This window comes from Lissotriton helveticus, chromosome 3_1 (assembly GCF_964261635.1).
Source record: "Lissotriton helveticus chromosome 3_1, aLisHel1.1, whole genome shotgun sequence".
NCBI classification, from domain to species: Eukaryota; Metazoa; Chordata; class Amphibia; order Caudata; family Salamandridae; genus Lissotriton; species Lissotriton helveticus.
The window spans coordinates 1,196,412,875-1,196,430,807 of NC_136061.1; the positions used below are offsets into that span (position 1 = coordinate 1,196,412,875).

At 44.4% G+C, this 17,933-nt stretch overlaps 1 protein-coding gene across 2 annotated transcripts in view; it reads left to right on the forward strand.

Moving 5' to 3' along the window:
- The window catches only part of LOC144823366 (uncharacterized), a 282,597-nt gene that overhangs the window by 61,121 nt on the left and 203,543 nt on the right, over positions 1–17,933 (forward strand). The window contains exon 2 of one of the 2 annotated variants that reach the window (XM_078681836.1): positions 9,763–9,859. The gene's annotated coding sequence lies outside the window, so the exon portion shown is untranslated. Of the gene's footprint in view, positions 1–9,759; positions 9,860–17,933 lie in introns of those variants that run through there. The other variant, XM_078681833.1, reaches the window with a different exon arrangement.

Sequence of the window (17,933 nt, forward strand, 5' to 3'; positions counted from 1 at the left end):
CCAGGCCCTGTCATCCGCTTCAACTCGTAGTCTAGCCGCGAACAGCATGGCGTACTTGTAACCCTTCTCCCGCAATGTCTTTTTGATTCCCAAAAAGGAGCGTCCCTGCCTCTGGACCAGCTGGGTGAAGTCCGGGAAGAATGTGATGTCTGCATTCTCGTATTTTAAGGGTGATCCCGCCGTGGCATGCTGGAGTATGACATCTCGGTCACGGAAGTTGAGTACCCTGGCAAGGATTGGACGAGGGGGGGCTCAAGGCTTGGGCCAACCCCCGGGTACTCTGTGGGCTCTTTCAATTACGAACATTTTTCCAAGTCCCTTGGTTGCAGGTGCTTCAGGATAAGTTCTTCCACGAAGAGATCTGTGGACTGCCCCTGATTTTTCCGGTACACCTAGGATTCGCACATTATTGCGACGCTGGCATCCTTCATAATCATCTAGCTTGGATTCGGCTAATTTCTGGAAAGCTTGTAGATCTTTGACTTCTCGTTGTAGGTCGGAAGAGTCTTCCACAAGACTCGCAGTTGTCAGCTGAACTTGCTTCACTCGTTCATTATTTTTGTTCATATCTCCCCTAAGTAGGTTAACCTCGACCGTGATGGTGTCCATCTTGTTCTCCCTGGAGGGTTTTAATATCCGCAATTGCTGCCAGCACATCTTTCAGTGTGGGTTCCGGCGCAGCTTCTCCTTGTGCAGCGCTACCCTTGCCACCAGGGGAGAAATCAAGCAATGAAGTCTTGGGGAGCGTGTACCTGTCAAGCCGGGTCTGTTGTATTGGTTTGTTTCCCCTGGACGAAGACATGGTATCTCTAGGTGGTTCCTGGTTCGACAGCTGTAAGAAGCCACCCCTCAAGGCACTAGACCCCACAGTCTCTCCACCCGACCACCTCGGCGATGACTAGGTTTCCGGCCTCAGAAGCAGCAATCGGGTAAGGAGATCCTGGCCACGGCAACATCTCGCCCGCTCTATTTCCTGGCAGCCAACAAAGCAAGTGTCCACCCCAGCTCGGGCGGGAAGGGGGAGGGGGCCAGGAGGAGGGGAGACACCCCCCGCGCGCACCAGAGCGATGCTAACTACCACTCTCCAGGGGGCAGCTGCGTCTTTCAGGCAATCATGGAGTGTTGTCAGCACCACCAGGTGGGCCCCTAGATCAAGCACCACCCGAATCACGACCTCCACAAGGCAAACCACACCCGGGTAGCCATTGATGCGAACAATAAAGCCACTTACTGCGTATGCATTGCTATGCCAGAGCCGGAGTTAATGCCGTAAGCGTATCGGTGATGCGTCGGTAGCGGCCGGCCTGTGCCCGCTAGTGTAGCAGATTTCACGGTCCTTAGAAAAGGCCTTATGTCATGATTCCCAGTTCGTCTGTGACTGTTGTATGAGAGGCAGGCGGGGGTGCACCACCGAGGATCCAGCAATGTTACTCACAACAAGCCTCAAGCACCCCAGCACTGGTCATCCCCAAGACAGGCACCCCTTCCGAGAACGGGCCTCCGTAATTCACCACACTGCCTCCACGATGCTCAGCTCACTCTCGCATGTAGGCGCTGCTGTTCTTCTCTGCGTCTGTGATGGAGGGGAGCAGAAGGGCGGGGCAGCGGGGAAGCCCCGAGCAGTATTTAAATGGTTGATTGTGATCCCTGGCCAGAATCCACCTCAGGACCCCAGGAGCTTCTCGGTCTTGATACGACCGCTTCGGAGATTTAAGCCCCAACTTAAGGCCTCAAACTAGGTCCCAGGTGCCCCGCATTTCGGTCCGGGACTCCTGGTGCTCATGTGTGTATTACGCTGCAGGAGATACCCCCCTGATGTCCGCCGACACCGGACTCACCGCTGGCTAGTAGATCTAGAAGGAGCTTTGCTCCCGGCTCCGATCACCACTGGAGGCCCCGGTCACGCCTTCTCCCCAGGCCACAACTCCACCACTGTCCGATCTCATCCTTTGGAGCCTCCTCAAGTTGCGCTGTCGACCAGACTATGTGTCGGGTGATGTTCTCATTGAGGGCCGTGAGATTGGGACCCGGATAAATGTAGCGGATATATGGGGAAGGAAGGGAATTGGCGGAACTTCGCTAAGCTGCGTCCAACGCGCTTCGCGGCACGGCCACCCAAACATACTGTCTTGACCCCAGTAACTTAGGTCCAGGTGCCCCCTTCCCCTTGCTGCATTGTCTGTCTCCATGATAGACAGAATACCACGGCATGACCATAATCGATAGTACGCGGTTATCAGTGCGGATCTCATGCCCGACACTGCTTTATAGCATCATTCACACACACATTGAGCACACGGGTGTCTCGCTATGTGCACATGCGCACAAGCGACACTTTCATCTCCCTCTCTTCCAAGTCCTCCAGGAGGTTAGCGCTCCAGTTATCGAATGCCCACCGCGTCTCGAGCATTGCGTGGATGCAGTGATGTCACCACACCAGGCTCCCGCGTCCTTGACCATAAAATAGATGCCCGTCAGCGGGTCTTCTATCTTCCAGGACACGCGAGGAGACCGGAGTAGGTGGCTTGCAGACGCCACATCTTGATGAAGTAAGATCCAATCTTTCTCCTTTAATCTCTGTCCAGCTTAGGCGCTGTTCAGAGGTACATGAGCAGTTATGAGCCTGCGCTCGAGGCTCAATAGCTTTCTTATCTTTTTCAAGCATACAGCACCACAACGGCATGCCACTAAAGCACCACTGCAGGTAATCTTATAGTATAGCAGTGTAATCCAGAGGAGCACAGTATACTTGAACAGCTTGCATTCACTGCGGGCCATCTGGTTGGCAGTTGCTTTTGACTCACGCATGTGCCAGTTGAACAATGACACTGTTTAAGATATAGAAGGTGGCACAATATATACTGTATATAAAGACTGCATTTTATATTACTTGCTTCTCCCCTTCTTGCTTTCTTACAGGTTTTTGTATCCAGTGGGACCGTAAGTACGCACCACTGCATGCACAACACACCTTAGCGTGTGTGTTGAATAATTATACACATGGCGTTCTTTTGCCACACACTCACTTTTTTCACCTGGTCCCGATGAAAGCCTCTATATTTGTTGCGAGGCTGAAAGATGAAGACCCTAATGACAACTAAGACCATCTTATCTTAAAGTTGTCCCCTTTCTCTTTTTTGACATTGTCCTGGGCCTCTGGGAATAAAGTGTATTCAGTAAGGATTCCCAGAGACAATTTTAACCTTGCACCACTTTAGTAACACTGTCCCATCACACTAACAACAAAAACCAGCTCCGCTGTAATCAGGCATCGCAGCACAACTGGGTGGCATTCGGCTACCCAGTTGGGACCCCGATGATGAAGCATGCCATTAACTAGGTTGGTGGGTGAGGGGGTCTTTTAAAAAACCTAATGGGTTTCTGGCTCCTACATTGAAGCAACAGTGAGTCATTTAGATTTTTGGGTCCTTCCATTTTATTCTTTTGTATTATATCCCAGGGAATGGCGACGTACCCCTTCAGAATCCTCGCTCTCTCTACTTGTTTATACACATCAAATCAATCAATCAATCAATCACTTGGCAGGAAAGTGGTAACTCAACCCCAACAGAGATAATCACCCCCCTCCATTTGGACATGTAAGAACAATGCAGCAAAAATGTCCAATATTCATTCCAAATTTCCAAACATCTGTACTTTCCCTTGTTGGTCAAGTAAAAACTGCCTAGCAACTTCTCTGCTACGCTAGTGGTAGACTCACTAGTGGGGTGCAAGGTCATGCCTCCAGCTCCCCAGCCAGGTGCCCACCTCTAGCGGGGTAGGCCCCCGTCGACTACTTGCACCCTGGATCTAAAGGCACCTAGTTCCATACAACATTGAAAGTAACTTCCTTCATGTAATAACATAGGTTCTCAGTCATTTCCCACTGGAAAACAGCATTATAATTATCTAGTCAAAACATGTATCTCCAGTTATCACCGGAGAGGGCATGCTCCCTAGTGAGCATCATCTTCATTTAGGTAATTGTTCATCGGTTGTGCTAGGGATGATTCAGTGATGGTGTCTGATGTCTGGAAGGTGCCATCTGGGCAAACTTGGATTCTTCCGGTACTACGCATTTTAGCACTTTGCTGCTGTGTGCTCTGTTTCCCTCTGTCCCGTGGCGGGCGGCTTAATCCAGTAGCCAGGATGAATCCATCGATGGAACCAAGCACACCTCCAGGTGTCCCTGGGAGTCCAACCAGTCACTGGCCTCCGCCGCTGAGAAGAAGAACAATGCTTTCACGTTGCTTTTAACCCTCAGCTTGACTGGGAAGAGGAGGCTGTATTTGAGATTTAGATCCCTGAGGCGTCGTTTCACCTCCAAGTAGGATTTACTTTGATCTTTCACCCGCTATTTGTAGTCTGGATAATTCGAGATCTGGTGACCTTCAAACATCAGTGGGCTGCAAGTGCTAGTAGTTTGCAAAATGGCGTCCTGGACTCGGAAGTTAGAAAACCTGGCTATAATGTCTCTTGATGGTGCGCCCAGTATTGGTGGGGGAACAAGTGCCCTATGTGCCCTTTCAACAGTGAAGAACTTAAGAGAGCTTTTTGGGGCCACTGTGAAAGTTATCCAAGCTTCCAAGAATAGTTTGGCAGAAGGCCCCTCTGCTTTTTCAGGGAATCTTACAAACCGTAAGTTGTTTCTGTGTGACCTCCCTTCTGAATCTTCCTCACGTTCAACTAGACGGTCCACCCATTTTTGGAGATCAATTACAGAGTCCCACAAAGTATGAACCTCTGTCTGCAACATATGTACTGTTTGTTTGTTAGTGGTCACTCTGTCTGAGACTTTGCATAGGTCACAGCGGAGCAGGTTGACCTCAATTGCGACAGTGTCTATTTTGTGTTCCATCTCATTTTCAATGGTGTGAATTGCCACCAGTACATACACAAAGAAGAGGTTTGATCCACAGTGATCTGTGCACCTCCTGGTTGTTCTGTCAAGGGCACTGCCTGCGCTCCTTGATCAGATTTTATTGGTTTGAGCTGTTCGGTTTCCTTTCTCATTGACCATGACACAGGATTTCATATTTGTGTATGGTAACAGGGGAGCGTAGATATTTTTTTCTTCTGTCCCTTCTCAGTGCCAACCACTACCAAATGCTCGAAAGTAAAAAGTGGGGGTTCCAGTCTCAGTCCTTGTTACTACCTATTGCACAGCTCAGCGCCACTTCTATGATCCCCTTACTATGGCTGTATTGTTCACCACTTTGTAGGCAGCTAGGTGCAGGAGTATATATTTCAGTCCCAGAGGTGTTGTGCCAGCAGTATCAGGACTCCAGACCTCCTTGGTGAGTTTATTGCACTCAATCCATTTTTGAGGACACGGGACCCTCCACGGGCATCTCCGATCCTTCAGCCCTGTTCCTCTAAGGTTTGTAGTTTGTGTCCCTCTACTATCCCGGGCTGCGCAATGAAGGCCCAACCAGTTTGGGGTTGTATCTTCCCTTGCTTCAACACTGCTACCTTGTACCGTACCCTGCAGCAATTGCACAGTGTTTCCAGGGAACGCATCAGCTTTACCAGCTCCGTTCAGGTGAGTCGGTGTGTTGCGGCCTATTTCGTTCGGAGCTATATTAGTTCCCCATCCATCCTGTGTATGTCCCCTCCTATCTCCTGAGCGCAAGGGAAACACTCAGTGAGCTTCAGCGTCACATATTTGCCGCGCCCGGGGATCATCACCCGTGGTCCCACATTCTCCTGGCTCTGAGGAGGACTTTGACATCAGGGCTACATCTGGATCCGATAGAGTTATATAGGCTCCCAGTATGTCTGAGCTTTGGAGCACATTGATGCTGGCCTTCTTCGACCGGCGTGCCGCAGACAACTCGCAGTCTATCCTACGGGCCCAAACCCGGATTCCAAGGCACTCAATGTGGCAGCGGCCAGTCTCTTGTACCGGGCGCCTCCACTGGCATGGCCCCCGGGGGCACTCTGCAATGCACACTCTGCTGTCACTGGTGCCTCCCCAGCTCCCAGGGTTCATGGCGACTGCACTGCTGACGCAGGTCCCTGCCTGGTTCCCTTGTTCCATCTCAGGGTCCCTCCTGTGCCCCACTTACTTTCAGGGAGTGTTAGCTTTGACTCCGCGGTTTACAGCACAAGACATTCCTGGGGTCAGCAGCAGGAACATCTTCCCGCCCCAGGCCAGCTTCACAGCATGCACTTGGGGAGTATACCTCAGCGGCCCAGATTGGAACAATTAGTACATTTTTTAATTGTTCTCAAGTTGATGCAAATCCAAAACAATATATAAAAATTACACAATCACATATAATCACTTAGTCATTCTACTATACATAATCCTATATTGCTTCCTACCCCCCAATTTAAGTTTTGTGTTTGCTCTCTAACAGGAATCCACTATGAGCTAATCCTATACATACATGAGGTAAAAGCTACACCTCTAAAACCATTTTACATTGTGTATGTCCAATTTCAACACAAATCGTTATTTCTCAATGGATTCCTCTATGTTCCAGCAGTCGACGTGTTTCGGCCCTTTCATCCAGGCCTCATCAGGGCAAGGGTATAAGGAAAAACCTAAAGAATGATGATCCAAATTAAACATCAGTTGCCTGCATCTGTGTTCAATCAATGTGCTGATACACCGAGTGTGTACATGTGCCCCTAAATCATTTTGCGCTAAGATCTACAGAAAGGAATAACTTTGTCAACAGTTACATATATTGCAGACATTAAGTGTATGCTCTTAGTGGTGTTACATTATTTGTACATCGGCACATTACAACAGACAGCTGATCCCCACAGCATATACATTTGTGATGTACAAATTAATTATGATTTTCTACCCCAGCCTTATCACACATCATATACCAAGGTGTAGTCCTAACGATGCTGTATTCACAGTGTGAACAAACAAAACAGTGGTGCCAATACTGATAACAAATTATTTATGGTCTCACAGTGTACATCCTAAACTCGAAACAAAATTCGGGAAAGGGTATTTGCTATTTAATAGCTTTTTATTACAAACATTTTCTTATATTTTTCAGATTCAATACATAGTACAATAAAGCTTTTTCCAATATACAAATGAAGAATAAAATTTCTAAACATACATTCAATCATTCATTCAAAAGGACAGGCATATCACAAACGGCCACAAGCAATTCATACACTCAAAGAAAAAAGGAAAAAAGGAGAGCCAAAGTCTACTGGTGATTTCCAATGATAATAAAGTGCTAATGCAAACAGTACATTCCTATATATCAAACAGTTTCCTTCTAATTCATTGTAGATCGATGTTGCCAGGTAATGTACAAAAGGGTGTTGGTTCCAGGTTAGGCTATTTGAAATACCCGGATACTCAGGTAGACTGTATATGGCAGGGCACCCTTTTGTATGAATTGCTTGTGGTCGTGCGAATGAATGATTGAATGTATGTTTAGAAATTTTATTCAACCAGAACCATCAAAGTACATAAATAAAACATTAAGAACAACAAGGTGTATCGTAAATAAGTTTGAGATCAAAATACAATCAGATAAAATCATTGTGGTCCAATGTTCAAATATATTATGTATAATAATCCATTACATACTTAAAATTATCAAAAAACCAAGGCTAAAGGTTCTGGCAAATTAAAAGCTGCTTTGCTAAGATTTATTGAGACCATCACTGACCCATAAAAAGCAATTCATTAAGAAATATAGTTTGCTAAAATCCAAGAACAAAATTGAAAACACTTCCTACTCGAATTTAAACTCACTATCGTACAGATTTAAAATGAATTCACCCATCACTACAAGACCAAATATTTAGCTCGCTTGTTCCAAGTCCTGACCAAAAAGCGGCTAACTGCAAAAACAATAGGACCAGATGTGCTTGTTTTTAAAATTCTCTAGGCTTCCATAGAGTCAGGGGTACCCATATTTCGACAAATCTGCAGTATCCACTTTCCACGCGGATTTTGGTACTCCGAGCTAAAAAAAAAAAAATTGTTTCAGAGGTTCGTTTGAGCACAAACTGGGAAAATGGCAGAAGACAAATCTTTATTTAACTCGGAGTTAAACACCATAGTCGGTAAACAGTCTAAAGAAAACCTCACATATAGACTTCTCACAATGGCAGTTAGCGAGTGTAATAAATAAGGAGGTTTCTTTCATCTGTCATACTCCACCTGCCCTTCTCAGGGCTCCAAACTCATCTTCAGTCACCACCGAAGTTATCCATCATAGGCATCTTGTCATTTAGTGCGAATTAACCTTTTTGGGAACTTATTGTGTTGACCTGTGCTTACTGAAACAACCTTACCCTATTGCTCAACCAAAGTCAGTAAGAAGCAAATCAAACTTCGACGTAGATACCCAAGAATGCAAGCAAGCGTGCCATTAAAAAGGGAACTGAAATCGGCCCCTTGCAAAGACTTAGGTTGTAAAAGACAGCCATAATTGGGGTGCCCCATAACACTAAAATTTGATGCCACTGTATCTACAGCACTAATTATTGCTACAATTCTTGACAGGTCGGAGAAGACTCTCAAATGCAAACTGCCACAGAAAGTTATCCATAGCAATTTCCCAGTGTTTGTAATAGCATATTTTGCAGCCATTATTATTTATTTGTACATTTCATAAAGGACATTCGCACAACAACGTGTATCATTGAAAACTAACAATACAAAAATAGATTTTTTAACGTTGGAATAACAAGAAGAGAGAATAAACGTGTGGTTGTAAATAAAATATATCCGATACAAGCAGAATGTTCAGCCACTAACTGGCAGCAGCCTATCCTGTGACGAATCTTACATAAGGCGAGGTAGAGTATTGTGTATTGCTTAGTCATGGCACTATTATTGATCATGACCCATTGTATGTATGTATGTGCTATTTCTATAGTGTGAAGGTAGCCTAAAGGTGCGGGTCCATAGTACAAGACCAAAGACATGCATAGAGTCAACGAGTGATAGTAGAGGAAGATGGGTTGTGGACGATTCATGCACTGTGATGTAGTGTTCTTTAAAGAGGTGAAACTTCAACTCGTTCAAAATTGGAGCCGGGTTGGCATGGCCGTGATGGATACTCAAATGTTGTTCAAGATCCTGGATACATAGATGGAAAATGCCTGCTGCCTCCTATATTTTCTTTTTCTATGCTTCTTGGTCTGCAGTCTGATGGTAATTCCTAATACAAGTATTGGTTTGTACAATTTGAAGAAAATAATATAACCATTTTTCCATGATGTTGGCAACGGCTCAGGGGATCTTCCAACTGATCAGTCTTCCCTATTGCCCTCACCACAACATGTCATACCAACTATCAGCAAATGACATAGGAGCTTTTTTTGATTACAGATTTAATGAGTCAGTAGGTTATTTCTCACATTTTGAGCTGTCAGCACTTACTATCTTTTCACTCACAATTGTTGTAATATCATTGTTACTATTGATTCAATTACCCATAAAGGCAGCAACTAAAACAATTATTCTAACTATTGTGAGCTATACAGCGCACACCAAAAATGTATCTGTGTTCAGTTTAAAGGGTGTTTTTTTATTAACTGTACTTCGAGTTACTGTATTTAAATACCTTAAAAGGTTGAAGTTTAAGACTAAGTCAGTCCTGCTGGGAATAAATCCTGTCACTGAATGGTTAAACAGATGTCTGTTGCAAGTGCTCATCTGATAGATACATCATCCCTTCAACCACTAGTGTCTTCCTTTGATCATCATTTGTTTTGAAGATCAGAATTCACACCAAGGACGACTCAGCAATGTTTCTTCTTTTGCAGCGTAATTATTTAATTGTATGCTTGAAGAACTGCTTCAAAAAACAAGAATAATCAACGCACTTTGGCGAACATAAATTACAGCCGTCGAGTCAAAAAGGTAAGATGTAGGTGTGAAGGGGGGATGGTAAAATCTGTGCCTATCTAATAAGAATAAATTGAATAGATTACCCAGATAGGTTTTTAGGTCTGGCTACAGACAAGTTTAGTAGCATTCCAAAACTACCTGAATAGCAAAAACCGGAATTTTATGAGGGACTTTCCGTGTTGACTGTTTCAGTTATAACTAACACCAAGTCAGGGACTTTAACAACAGCATCATCTGGCACAACAGAGGGTAAAACTGCAGTAAGTCTGTTATAACCACACCAGAGACAACAACAGTTGCCACAACAGTATGAATCAAAGCAGTTACAACAGCTGCTATCCTGCAGCCACACAGCTGTCCACAATAGCCACCATCACTGCTGCAACAGCTCTGACCAGGACTTAATTTGCAGCAGGAACCATAGGAGTGACCAAAGCTGACAAAGTCAGGGACCACATTAGAACAAGAGAAGGCAGAACACTATCCACATTAGCCGCAGATACAGCTATTAGCATAGTAGCAACAACAGCTGCAGCAATTATTGCAAGCGCAACAAGAGCCACGTAAATGAGAAAATCTACCACAGCAAGGATCGCAGTAGTAACCACTGAGGCCACCATGCCAGGGACAACAGCAGCTGCCACAGCTCTGACAATAGCTGCCAGCATAGCTGGGGAATCAGCAAATCAGAGACAGATCATCAACCTCAATTCAAACAACAGCGGAGACTGTTCTCTACAATATAATTCTCCATCGATAATACACAATTCATCTCTAATCTCCCAAAAGGTTTTGATTTTCTAATGGTTGCTCCTTAGATCAGGCCATCCCTCAACCATGAAATTCATGACCTGTTTTCTCACTTGATTGTTTTCTGCCTCCACCTACCACTCAGACTTATTTATGGCTGGCTCCTTGAATAACATTATTTGCTGATATACGTCCGCTTCCCCAACTGTTCTTTCTATTGACAACCTGGACAAACAATCAGCCAGCATATTCCTAGCACCTGACAAATATTCCACCCAGTTGTTGTACTCAATTAGACCTTCCGCCCACCTCTTGATGTGTGGTGAGGTGTTGTCAATATTTCCGCATCCAAATATGGTCAGTCTTGAAACAAAGGCAAACCCCATAGGAACATTTTGAAATGGTGCACCGCCCACACACAGGCCAAAGACTCCTGCTCTATGACTGAATACCTTTCCTCTGCAACCCTTAGTGAGTGAGAGGCAAAGGCAACTACCCTTTCTTCCTTGTCCATCATGTGTGACAACACAGCACCCAAACCTCTGATGCTCGCATCGATTGTAAGATAAGTTTTCTTGGAATTGTCAAAATGTCCCAACGTATCTTGGCTATGCTCTCTTGACTACAACAAACACTGTCACACAATCTTCTATCCAAGCAAAACTAGCTCCCTCCTAGAGAAGCAACCTAATAGGTTGTATTATTCTAGCAAAGTTTGGGATGAACTTTCCGTAATATTCCTTGAATGATTTGACCTGGTTAACAAGTGGGGGCACTTCCAGAATCAATTTGACTAACTCCAAGTTGGGATTTTTGGCCTTCTCAAAATGTGTCACAGGTAAGAAATAGAACCAACCTCAAATTTACATTTATCCCTCTTGAGAGTGAGATCGCTGTTGCGAAGTCTTGTTAACACCTGCCTCTAAACCTGATCATGACTCTGTGTGTCTTTCCCATATACCAAGATATCATCTTGGAAAAACATCACAAAGTCAATCCCCTTAAGTACCATCTTCATTAGATGCTGAAAACATGCCAGGGCTGAGGCTAGCCCAAAAGGCAGCCTCTTAAATCTAAATGCCCCTATTGGGATCACAAAAGATATCAACGCTCTGGACTCCTCATGCAGCTGCACTTGGTGGGATGCGACAGACAAGTCCATCACACTAAACACACATGCATCCTTGAGTAGGGCCAAAGCTTTTGCTATATTTGGCAGGGGCTGGCGATCCACCCAAATGTTTTGATTGAGGTCCCTCAGATCCACACACATTCTGATATTGTTTCCGTTTTGCTTGGGGGTCAGAACAATTGGAGCCAACCACTCTGAAGGCTCAATCTCCTCTATCACCCCCAGGCACAATAGTTTATCGATCTCCTCCTGTAGAGGTGCCAGCATTGGGTTAGGCACCCTCCTAGTTTTGTCGACAACAGGTTTGGCATGTTTTTTTAATATGATCTTATGCTGAAAGTCCTTCAGAAGTCCATTTATCCTTGAAAACATCTTGAAAGCCTCGAATCACATTTGAATATTCACACCCAATAGCGACCCAAAAGACCTGTTCTTTCTAGTTAGGATTGAGAATAATGCCTAGATCCCTTTGGTGTCGCCACCCCAAAAGAGTGTCTCCATGCTTGGCCACATAAACTTTGCCAAATGTCTTTCTCCCCTTAAAGTTGATATTCAATGCAGCATATCCGATTAAGTCAATACTTGCCCCCCCAACCCTCCATGTTGATATCTGGTGTTGACAATTTTATATCTTCTTTTCCATAAACTCTTTCCCAATTTGGTGGAGACCCTACAACAGTGAGTGCAACCAATTCCTTCCCATCACTAGTCATTACACACTCTGGCATTCTAACTTGCCCCCCATCAACTCTACATCCCCAATATGAACACTGTTCAGAAACAGGCCCTTCCGACATTCCCTTTTCAATATCCCTATCCACAGTGTTGACAGTTAGTGCGGGAATAGACACTTGCAAAATTGCTTTTTGATCACCTCATGTAATTCAAACACCTCCTGTACTTTGCTGTTTGCAATTCCAACAGGTTTTATTGTGCACAAAGCAATTGGGGCTATTGGAAAGATGGTTAGAGCTACCACACTTAAATCATCTAATTGTTGTTTCTTTTTCCAGCACCAACCCCTTGTCCAAAACAGATTCCAAATTGTTTTTTTCTTACTGTCCTCATTTATTACTTTTCCCACATTGCTGCTTGTAACTCTCTCCACAGTTGTGGAAAGTGTGCTCCGCATCTCCTTAACCCAACCAGAGGTATGCTCCATCCCCTCCACAATGTCTATACCTTCTATAATGTAAGATTTTTAGCCAAGAGGTTTTCCTGTACCCTGGGATTATTGATACAGTGCACCAGTTGGTCTCTTATATGTGAATCCAATAGGTCACCAAAATCGCATACCAAACTCTTCACATAGTTGCCCACCTTTTCAGATTTTGCTTGCACTTTAGAAAAACACATATGCCGCTCCATGGCGTCATTAATGAGTCCGCCAAAATGTTGCCACTGGATTCAAGCTTGCCTGGCTGATGAAGGGTAATACCCAGAAACCGGTCCCATGATGCTTGTTTCCGGTCCGGGGAGGACCTGGCTTGGCAGTTTGGTCTGGACTGTTCCCATGAGGCACAGGGTCAAGACTGATTTGCATATGGCTGGGTCTAAACTGGGGTGGCATGGTGAGTAAACGAACAATGGATTTAACCCAGATCTCTTGACTGGGGGTGAATGTATGATTTATTCAGCGTTCGTAGCACCAACATCAGAAGCAACTTCTCAAAAACATCTCTAACTTAGTCCTACGCATGCCAAAGCGTGATCTCACCAAGGCTCTCGTATATATTACGAGCCTCGATGCCAAGGTTGTGTACCAAAATTCCCTGCTTCCTGGCTCCTGTGAATTTCTCACCTCCCTATTGCAATTAAGTCAAAGTCAAAATGTTTCCTCCATTTGGCCCAGAGCAAAAGAGGATCCACACAGTCTTATAAGAATTGCGGAGGCTGAGACATAGTTGTTGCTGCCATGTCGACCTGCAAACAAGGAAAAAATAACAAAGTAGAACAACAGGTCAAAATAACAACTGCACAATCAATAAACTAAAACAACAACTCCATAAATAACAGGCTAAAACAACATTCCAACATAATAGCACAGCATCCAGCCCGTGTTCACAGTCCAAGAAATCTAGTTCCAAAGGTATCCAAATGGAAGCTGCACCTATGTCGCCGTAATGGCAGACTTGTTTATGCACTCTTGAAGTTCCACTGATTTATCCATTTTAGATACGGTAGGACACAGTAGCTATGGTAGTCAACAGTCTAGACGTGCTCGAAAAAATAATCCAGATAGCATAGGCATTGGCTGATTTCCCTCTGTGCATCCTAATTGACTGCTAAGATTAAGGCATGCCTACTTGCAACTGCCCAATAGATAAGGGAAACAGTAATGACAACCGTGCCGACGTGCAAGTAACCGCAAGGGCGCAATTACAGTCTCTCCGTCAGCGCTGCTCAGCGAATACGATGATTCCCTGAAAATGCCACTCCACACCACTCTAAGAAACTTTACTCCTATTACACCCCTCCACTAAAGATCCCTCCACTCTTTGAAACTCCACTTCAATCCACTCTACTCTACCTAAATCCACTCCACTCTACCCCACCCTACGCCACTCTTCTCTATGACACTCTAATCAATTCTACTACTCTACCCTCTATGCAACTCCACTCAATTACACTACACTCTATACCACTTCACGCAACTGCACTCTATGCCACTCCACTCTATTTCACTTCACGACACTCTACTCTGACACTTTATTCCACTCTATGCCCTTCCACTCTGTTACAAGACACTGTACTCTACAACGTTACACTCCACTCTGCGCCGCTCTTCGCCACTCTATGACACTCTTCGTCACTCTACTCCACTCTTAGCCACACCACACCAATCCTCTCCACACCACTCCATGCTATGCCACTCTCCTCCATACCACTATCTCTATCCATGCTGAACAGCAGCCACGCTGATTTACAACATGACTAAAACGCATCAGCAAAGACAATAGCTCTGGACTAGGCAAGACCTATTGGCTTTGCCAATGCTTGTTACATTCAACAACCATACGCTCATCCCATAACAATTAAAAAAAATATAGTTCCTATTATAGAGCACAGGAGGAAAAAAGTTAACTAGCCCTCTATAAAGAGTTGTGCATTATTTTAACATTTTGTTTGTAATAAAAAACATGGTCCATTAGCTCTGGATCTTGTGGCAAATCCATCACATGCGAGACATAGTCCCACAATCACCACGCCCTCTCCAAAATTCGTTAGGGGAGCCAAAGATTGCCATTAATCTTACAGGGGTGGCGTGTCAGTGCATTGCATTTGTTTTGTTTATAAATTCTCATTGTGTTATGTGCATATAGAGGATTTCTCAGCTCTACTCTAGACAATGACCCATTTATGTTCAGGGTTCTTGATAGCAAGAGCTTCCTACCATTGTATGATATATTTAAGCTTGTACCTATGATGATTTCTCAATAACACCGTACAGAGGTTTGATAGCCTTTAGGTCATTCTGCTGTTATAGAAAAAGTTTCTGTAGGAGTCCAGTCTTGACTTTCCTTTTTACAAGCATCAGTGTATGCCCAGTGTAATATTTGAAGATGTCTAAAGTTGTCTGCGAGAGATAGTGTTAAGTTGGTTATCAGTGCTGGAATGAAGTGGGAAGACCATCCGATTCCCCAATCCGCCAGCTATTATTCAGCCGTAATAGGGGTCCGTCTGGCCTCTATGAAATATGCTGAGTTGGCCCAGATGTAATTTGTCAACACTGGGACATAATTCATCAGCACCCGTATGTTGTCTTCTCAGAGAGGCAGTGTGCTGGTGGTGAAGGGATTTTTTTATTTTCTCTTCCCGCTTGGACCCTAAACGACAGGCAATTTAAAGGACCATCATCCCTTCTTTTGTTGCAATAGAATCCTAGCTGGGCGCTGTCTGCAGCCTACCACCTAGATAACAATGCAATGAGGAAACAAAGGCCGTATTTAAGAAATTCGGAGGAAGGTTTTTTGACTGTGTGCAACTCCTATATGTAAGAGATATGCATGCTCTTGAAAGAATGTAATGTATGAGTATTTACACAAATACCAATTTAAATAACGATGATTTTTTTAAATTTAATTTAATATTTTTATAGCACTGCTCATCCCTTGAGGATGTCAGGTGTACATCACATGGGCACATTATACATTGATAATAAATTACACAATTGTGTAGTGTAAATCAATGTGCAGGATGTTACCTAAGACAAAGAGGGTTTCAAGGTGTAGGAGTCACACATCGTCTTAACTGTTGGGGATAATAATGATAAGATTGTATGCCCAGGAGAACCACAACGTCAGGATTTAAACTGTAACACAGTGCTGGTGTTGTCCTTTATTACTACACAAAGAAACCCTTTTTGGCAGCCTTATAACAGATTGAGAAAAAACCCATGTCTTGCAGTTTGCATGCAGATATGTCTTAGATTGCAATTTATGAACTGCAAGTAATGAAATAATCTCTGTGTCAAAGGCAGTGGCTCACCAATCTACTTAAAATAATAATCTGTCATCTATCTGCATGTAATGCAATGTGCTTTGCAGGACACAAATTAACCCTCTATGCTAATTTGAGTCAAAACTGTGACTACACAAAACACAGATCTCTCAAGCAAGTGCTTTAACCACAAGAGCTGTATTACCATTATTATAATTACTCCCTAACATTTACTGGGCATATAAAGTTCTCTACATAGGTGTTTTAACTCCATAAGATATTTTTAAATTCTGCATTTGCAACAAATTAAATCAAGTTTGGAGTTCCCGTTGGGCCTCTCTCTCAAAACGCAAACATACCTACACTTATGTTTTAATCTCATTCCTTACTTCACATTCACCCCCGATAACATAAAGGTTCAACACAACATGTATATGTTTTTTTCATATAAAAAAGAATTATTCCTTTATTCATGTATCAAATCTCATCTGAAAACCAGTAGTTAGATTATATAGTAAGAACCCAATAATGCAATACCAAAACCACAACAGTTAAAATACATTAAAACATTTAAGAATCCATCATTGTGTACTCCTTTATGGTAGCAGGGATGAGCTCTATTCCACAATACAACTCATTGCACAAACATATAGACATAAACAAGGAGAGTACAGTAGACAGTCACATATGTCTTTACAATCACCAATCTTTCTGGATCATTGTTTGTGTAACAGAGTATCGTCAAATCATTAATATCTACTCTGTTCTTCAATGTCTTCCAGATTTGGCGCAAATTATACATCGATGCATTTCGGTGGTTACCCAGTGTTCAAAGTGGTACAAAAGGGGGTGGTGATGGACGGAGCATCTGAACCAATCAAACACTCACACCCAGTCAGCAGATCTGGGTTTAATCCATCACCGTTCTTTAGCCCACTCTGCCACCCCAGTTCAGACATGGCCATATGCAAATCCGTCTGACCCTGTGCCTCATGGGAGCAGTCCAGCCCGAACTGCCAAGCCATGCCTTCCCTGGACCGGAAACAAGCTTCCGAGGACCAGTTTCTGGCATTTCAGCCGTCTTCAGCCCGGCTTGCTTGAATCCAGTGGCAAAGTGAGCAAGGGACTCAGGTCTGAGCATACCCTGCCAACTTATGGCGAACAAAGTGGTACAAAAGGGGGTGGTGATGGACGGAGCATCTGAACCAATCAAACACTCACACCCAGTCAGAAGATCTGGGTTTAATCCATCACCGTTCTTTAGCCCACTCTGCCTCCCCAGTTCAGACATGGCCATATGCAAATCAGTCTGACCCTGTGCCTCATGGGAGCAGTCCAGCCCGAACTGCCAAGCCATGCCTTCCCTGGACCGGAAACAAGCTTCCGAGGACCGGTTTCTGGCATTTCAGCCGTCTTCAGCCCGGCTTCCTTGAATCCAGTGGCAAAGTGAGCAAGGGACTCACGTCTGAGCATACCCTGCCAACTTATGGCGAACAAAGTGGTACAGAAGGGGGTGGTGATGGACGGAGCATCTGAACCAATCAAACACTCACACCCAGTCAGCAGATCTGAGTTTAATCCATCACCGTTCTTTAGCCCACTCTGCCACCCCAGTTCAGACATGGCCATATGCAAATCAATCTGACCCGGTGCCTCATGGGAGCAGTCCAGCCCGAACTGCCAAGCCATGCCTTCCCTGGACCGGAAACAAGCTTCCGAGGACCGTTTTCTGGCATTTCAGCCGTCTTCAGCCCGGCTTGCTTG